This window comes from Triticum dicoccoides, chromosome 4A, assembly GCF_002162155.2.
Source record: "Triticum dicoccoides isolate Atlit2015 ecotype Zavitan chromosome 4A, WEW_v2.0, whole genome shotgun sequence".
Lineage (NCBI taxonomy): Eukaryota > Viridiplantae > Streptophyta > Magnoliopsida > Poales > Poaceae > Triticum > Triticum dicoccoides.
In genome coordinates this window covers 49,749,533-49,757,622 of record NC_041386.1, presented here as the reverse complement: position 1 = coordinate 49,757,622, position 8,090 = coordinate 49,749,533, and positions in this window count along the sequence as shown.

Here is an 8,090-nt window from a genome sequence, read left to right as displayed (position 1 = left end):
AAACCCCCGGGGAGTATATGTGCCTTATTGGGCCTTAGTGGAAAAGAGGAGAGGAAGGCCAAGGTGGAGGGCGCGCCCCCTAGCCCAATCCGAATTGGGTGGGGGCTGGTCCCCCTTCCTTCCCTCTCTCTCCCCTTTCCTTCTCTCCTACTCTAACAAGAGAAAGGGGGAATCCTACTCCCACCGGGAGTAGGGCTCCCGCTTAGGCGTGCCATAGAGGGCCGGCCCTCTCCCTCCTCCACTCCTTTATATACGGGGAGGGGGCACCCCATAGACACACAAGTTGATCTCTTAGCCGTGTGCGGTGCCCCCCTCCACAGATTTCCACCTCGGTCATATCGTTGTAGTGCTTAGGCGAACCCCTGCGTCGGTAACTTCATCATCACCTTCATCACGCCGTCGTGCTAACAAAGCTATCCCTCGACACTCAACTGGATCTAGAGTTCGTGGGACGTCACCGAGCTGAACGTGTGCAGATCGCGGAGGTGCCGTACCTTCAGTGCTAGGTTCGGTCGGATCGTGGAGACGTACGACTACATCAACCGCGTTGTCATAACGCTTCCGCTTACAGTCTACGAGGGTACATGGACAACACTCTCCCCTCTCATTGCTATGCATCACCTAGATGGATCTTGCGTGTGCGTAGGATATTTTTTTGAAATTACTGCGTTACCCATCAGTGGCATCCGAGCCTGGTCTATGCATAGATGTTATATGCATGAGTAGAACACAAAGGAGTTGTGGGCGTGTCTATATACATATTGCTTGTCGTCACTAGTTGATTCTTGATTCAGCGGTATTGTTGGATGAAGCGGCTCAGACCGACATTATGCGTACGCTTACGCGAGACTGGTTCTACCGACATGCTTCACACACAGGTGGCTAGTGGGTGTCAGTTTCTCCAACTTTAGTTGAATCGAATTCAATGAACATGGTTTTGTCTGAAGATCAAAAAGCAATCACTATATCGCGTTTGTGGTTTTTGATGCGTAGGTAAGAACGGTTCTTGCTCAGCCCGTAGCAGCCACGTAAAACTTGCAACAACAAAGTAGAGGACGTCTAACTTGTTTTTGCAGGGCATGTTGTGATGTGATATGGTCAAGACATGATGCTAAATTTTATTGTATGAGATGATCATGTTTTGTAATAGAGTTATCGGCAACTGGCAGGAGCCATATGGTTGCCACTTTATTATATGAAATGCAATCGCCATGTAATTGCTTTACTTTATCACTAAGTGGTAGCGATAGTCGTGGAAGAAATAGTTGGGTGATATGACAACGATGCTTCGATGGAGATCAAGGTGTCAAGCCAGTGATGATGGTGATCATGACGGTGCTTTGGAGATGGAGATCAAAGGCACAAAGATGATGATGGCCATATCATATCACTTATATTGATTGCATGTGATGTTTATCCTTTATGAATCTTATTTTTCTTAGTTCGGTGGTAGAATTATAAGATGATCTCTCACTAAATTTGAAGGTATAAGTGTTCTCCCTGAGTATGCACCGTTGCTAAAGTTCGTCGTGCCGAGACACCATGTGATGATCGGGTGTGATAAGCTCTACCTTCACATACAGCGGGTGCACACCAGTTTTGCACACGCGGAATACTCGGGTTAAACTTGATGAGCCTAGCATATGCAGATATGGCCTCGGAACACTGAGACCAAAAGGTCAAGCGTGAATCATATAGTAGATATGACCAACATAGTGATGTTCACCATTGAAAACTACTCCATCTCACGTGATGATCGGACATGGTTTAGTTGATATGGATCACGTGATCACTTAGATGATTAGAGGGATGTCTATCTAAGTGGGAGTTCTTAAGTAATATGATTAATTGAACTTTAATTTATCATGAACTTAGTACCTGATAGTTTTTTGCATGTCTATGTTGTTGTAGATAGATGGCCCGTGCTGTTGTTCCGTTGAATTTTAATGCGTTCCTAGAGAAAGCTAAGTTGAAAGATGATGGTAGCAATTATAGGAACTGGGTCCGTAACTTGATGATTATCCTCATTGCTGCACAGAAGAATTACGTCCTGGAAGCACCGCTAGGTGACAAACCCGCTGCAGGAGCAACGCCAGATGTTATGAACACCTGGCAGAGCAAAGCTGATGACTACTCGATAGTTCAGTATGCCATGCTTTACGGCTTAGAACCGGGACTTCAACGACGTTTTGAACGTCATGGAGCATATGAGATGTTCCAGGAGTTGAAGTTAATATTTCAAGCAAATGCCCGGATTGAGAGATATGAAGTCTCCAATAAGTTCTACAGCTACAAAATGGAGAATAGTTCTGTCAGTGAACATATACTCAGAATGTCTGGGGACCACAACCACTTGACTCAGCTGGGAGTTAATCTTCCTGATGATAGTGTCATTGACAGAGTTCTTCAATCACTGCCACCAAGCTACAAGAGCTTCGTGATGAACTATAATATGCAAGGGATGGATAAGACGATTCCCGAGCTCTTCGCAAAGCTAAAGGTTGTGGAGGTAGAAATCAAGAAGGAGCATCAAGTATTGATGGTCAACAAGACCACCAGTTTCCAAAAAAAGGGGAAAGGGAAGAAGGGGAACTTCAAGAAGAACAGCAAGCAAGTTGTCGCTCAAGTGAAAAATCCCAAGTCTGGACCGAAGCCTGAGACTGAGTGCTTCTACTGCAAAGGGACCGGTCAGTGGAAGCGGAACTGCCCCAAGTATTTGGCGGAGAAGAAGGATGGCAAAGTGAAAGGTATATTTGATATACATGTTATTGATGTGTACCTTACTAATGCTCACAGTAGCGCCTGGGTATTTGATATTGGTTTTGTTGCTAATATTTGCAACTCGAAACAGGGGCTACGGATGAAGCGACGATTAGCTAAGGACGAGGAGACGATGTGCGTGGGAAATGGTTCCAAAGTCGATGTGATCGCCGTCGGCACGCTACCTCTACATCTACCGTCAGGATTAGTTTTAGACTTAAATAATTGTTATTTGGTGCCAGCCTTGAGCATGAACATTATATCTGGATCTTGTTTAATGCGAGACAGTTATATATTTAATCAGAGAATAATGGTTGTTCTATTTATATGAGTAATATCTTTTATGGTCATGCACCCTTAATGAATGGTCTATTTTTACTAAATCTTGATAATAGTGATACACATGTTCATAGTATTGAAGCCAAAAGATATAAGTTTAATAATGATAGTGCAACTTATTTGTGGAACTGCCGTTTAGGTCATATTGGTGTAAAGCGCTTGAAGAAACTCCATGCCGATGGACTTTTGGAACCACTTGATGCTTGCGAACCATGCCTCATGGGCAAGATGACTAAGACTCCATTCTCTAGAACAATGGATCGAGCAACAGACTTGTTGGAAATAATACATAGTGATGTATGCGGTCTGATGAGTGTTGATGCTCGCGGCGGGTATCGTTATTTTCTTACCTTCACAGATGATTTGAGCAGATATGGGTATATCTATAATTTTTGATTGCTCCATGCTATATTATCTACTGTTTTGGACATTATTGGGCTTTATTATCCACTTTTATATTATTTTTGGGACTAACCTATTAACCGGAGGCCCAGCCCAGAATTGCTGTTTTTTTGCCTATTTTAGGGTTTCGAAGAAAAAGAATATCAAACGGAGTCCAAACGGAATGAAACCTTCGGGAACATGATTTTCTCACCGAACATGATCTAGGAGACTTGGACCCTACATCAAGAAACAAAGGAGGAGGCCACGAGGTAGGGGGCGCGCCTACCCCCCCATGCGCGCCCTCCACCCTCGTGGGCCCCCTGTTGCTCCACCGACGTACTCCTTCCTCCTATATATATCTACATACCCCCAAATGATCAGATATAGAGCCAAAACCCTAATTCCACCGCCGCAACTTTCTGTATCCACGAGATCCCATCTTGGTGCCTGTTCCGGAGCTCCGCCGGAGGGGGTATCCATCATGGAGGGCTTCTACATCAACACCATAGCCCCTCCGATGATGTGTGAGTTGTTCACCTCAGACCTACGGGTCCATAGTTATTAGCTAGATGGCTTCTTCTCTCTTTTTGGATCTTAATACAATGTTCTCCCCCTCTCTTGTGGAGATCTATTCGATGTAATCTAATTTTTGCGGTGTGTTTGTTGAGACCGATGAATTGTGGGTTTATGATCAAATCTATCTATGAACAATATTTGAATCTTCTCTGAATTCTTTTATGTATGATTGGTTATCTTTGCAAGTCTCTTCGAATTATCAGTTTGGTTTGGCCTACTAGATTGATCTTTCTTGCAATGGGAGAAGTGCTTCGCTTTGGGTTCAATCTTGCGGTGTCCTTTCCCAGTGATAGTAGGGGCAGCAAGGCACGTATTGTATTGTTGCCATCGAGGATAACGAGATGGGGTTTTCATCATATTGCATGAGTTTATCCCTCTACATCATGTCATCTTGCTTAAGGCGTTACTCTGTTTTTATGAACTTAATACTCTAGATGCATGCTGGATAGGGGTCGGTGAGTGGAGTAATAGTAGTAGATGCAGGCAGGAGTCGGTCTACTTGTCTCGGACGTGATGCCTATATACATGATCATACCTAGATATTCTCATAACTATGCTCAATTCTGTCAATTGCTCAACAGTAATTCGTTCATCCACCGTAAAATACTTATGCTCTTGAGAGAAGCCACTAGTAAAACCTATGGCCCCCGGGTCTATCTTCATCATATTAATCTTCTAATAATTAGTTATTTCCTTTGCTTTTATTTTACTTTGCATCTTTATCACAAAAATACCAAAAATATTATATTAGCATATCTATCAGATCTCACTCTCGTAAGTGACCGTGAAGGGATTGAAAACTCCTTTTCGCGTTGGTTGCGAGGAGCTATTTGCTTTGTGTAGGTACGAGGGACTCGCGCGTAGCCTCCTACTGGATTGATACCTTGGTTCTCAAAAACTGAGGGAAATACTTACGCTACTTTGCTACATCATCCCTTCCTCTTTGGGGAAAACCAACGTAGTGCTCAAGAGGTAGCAGTATGTGGTGAACAATTCATGCATCATCTAAAGGCGGCGAGGATGATGTATAAGGCCTTCGTGATTGATTCCCCTACGACAGAATACCGGAAAAGGCCTCCAGATGGGATCGCGGAAGAATAGAAACTTGTGGCGGCAGAAAAAGGGTTTCAGGTGGCTCTTTGTTGGTTTCCCAATATTTGAGAATTTATAGAGGTGGAATTTGGTCAGACGGAGCCTCGTGGGACCCACAAGGTAAATAGGACGCCCCCAGGGCGCACCTTGTTTCCTTGCCATCTCCTCGATTGTCGTCTGATCTCCTCCAGAATCTTTTAGGGTCTCTCTTGTCCCGAAAAAAATGTCAAAAAGTTTTGTAGCGTTCGGACTCCGTTTGGTACCAACTTTCTAGAAAACCAAAAACAAGCGGAAAACATCAACTAACACTAGGCACTGGTTTAATATATTAGTCCCAAAAAATGATATAAATAGCACAAAAAGTCATATAAAGTGTCCAAGATTGATAATATAATAGCATAAAACAATCAAAAATTATAGATACGTTGAAGACGTATCAAGAATTTCCTAGTTAATTATGTCTCAGGGTTAACCAAACAAAAACTTGCTCACCACCCATGACGAGGATAGCGTAGCTCCGACTCTTACGGAGTGCTACAAACGAGAACTATGTAAGGCTCGAGCTGTCGAAGTCGATCGAACGAACCACCTATTGCCTGTCATCGTCGCCACCGGGGCCTGCCACCGCAACTTTGACTTCACAACAGCAAACAAACTGAACAAATGTGTGGACTCACCGGAGTAGAGCTGACTACCGCAACCATTGCAGCGTCTCCAACAACACTCGTCCCCGCCATCATCGCCACAAAAATCCCGACGCCTTCATCATTGTCATCCATCAATCACCGCCGTGACCGTCGCAATGATCCCCACATCCTCACGCATCCATTGGACCCTCATCCTAGTGACCATTCCAAGAACAATGCCCCTGGAGGGGAGCATGATGTAGAGCAAGGTTTTTTTTATCGGACCTCAATGAAATATGCGAAATTTTAGAAATTTTGCATATTTCAGTAATTATTTCTGATTTTGAGATTTCAAATTTCACTTAATTTTAATGAATTCAAATGTAGTTAAATTTATTTTGAAATTAGTTTGAACCTGCCTTAAAATTTCGGGATTAAAAATATTTCGGACCCTACTGAAATATGTGAAATTTTGAAAATTTCACTGAAATTTTTAACCATGATGAAGTGCACCACTATCGTTTGATCACGAAGAGATATAAGGTTTCCTACGATGTGGCTCGTGAAGAGAGCCAAGCACCACGCAACGACAATGTCTCCAAGAAGAATGTAGCGCCCGAAGGAGTCACCGCTGCTAGCCTCGGCCAAGAGCCAAGGGCAAAGTTTTCACTCGGTAATGCCTTGCGTCCACCTAAACCACGAGACATGCCGATCCACTAAATAAACCCCACCCACCATAGGAAGATCTTCGCACGTCAGGCCGCCACATGGACCGCTGCACCACGACATCGACAATGTAGGACCGCAGTCCCAAATTATGGGCAGCATGCCTGCGCACATCCGAGCGACCATCCACTCAATCGCACATGTCGTCCGCTGACACCACACGCACAACGTCCACTACCATTGCCTCCGGATGATCTGGGCGCTAGGTCCTAGATCCCCACTAGCTCGAACCACCCCGAGGCCCCCTATGCCATGGTCCACCTCGCCACGCAAATGAAGAGCACTATCATAAGATCCATGGTTCGGAGCCGTCTCTCTGGCTTTTGATAACCCACAAGTATAGAGGATAATTTGTAGCCTTTGTCGATAAATAAGAGTGTCGAACCCAAGGAGGAACTAAAGGTAGAACAAATATTACCTCAAGTTCTATCGACCACTGATACAACTCTACGCACACTTTAACGTTCGCTTTACCGGAAACGAGTATGGAACTATTTTGCAAGGATAAAACTACGAGTACTTTGCGAGAATAAAACTACGGATAAATTGCAAGGAAATAAAAGTGGAAAGCTTTTGTGAAGGAAATATGCCCTAGAGGCAATAATAAAGTTGTTATTTATATTTCCTTATATCATGATAAATGTTTATTATTCATGCTAGAATTGTATTAACCGGAAACTTAGTACATGTGTGAATACATAGACAAACATGTGTCACTAGTATGCCTCTACTTGACTAGCTCGTTAATCAAAGATGATTAAGTTTCCTAGCCATGGACAAAGAGTTGTCATTTGATGAACGGGATAACATCATTAGAGAATTATGTGATTGACTTGACCCATCCATTAGCTTAGCACGATGATCGTTAGTTTACTGCTATTGTTTTCTTCATAACTTATACATGTTCCTATGACCATGAGATCGTGCAACTCCTGAATACCGGAGGAACACTTAGTGTGCTATCAAACGTCACAACGTAACTGGGTGACTATAAAGATGCTCTCAGGTGTCTCCGATGGTGTTTGTTGAGTTGGCATAGATCGAGATTAGGATTTGTCACTCTGTGTATCGGAGAGGTATCTCTGGGCCCTCTCGGTAATGCACATCACTATAAGCCTTGCAAGCAATGTGACTAATGAGTTAGTTACGGGATGTTGCATTACGGAACGAGTAAAGAGACTTGCCGGTAATGAGATTGAACCAGTTATTGAGATACCGACGATCGAATCTTGGGCAAGTAACATACCGATGACGAAGGGAACAACGTATGTTGTTATGTGGTTTGACCGATAAAGATCTTCGTAGAATATGTAGGAACCAATATGAGCATCCAGGTTCCGCTATTGGTTATTTACAAGAGATTTGTCTCGGTCATGTCTACAGTTCTCGAACCCGTAGGGTCCGCACGCTTAATGTTTTGTGACGATCGATATTATGAGTTTATATGTTTTGACGTACCGAAGGTAGTTCGGAGTCCCAGATATTATCACAGACATGACGAGGAGTCTTAGAATGGTCGAGACATAAAGATCGATATATTAGAAGGCTACGTTTGGACATCGGAATAGTTCCGGGTGAGTTCGGGCA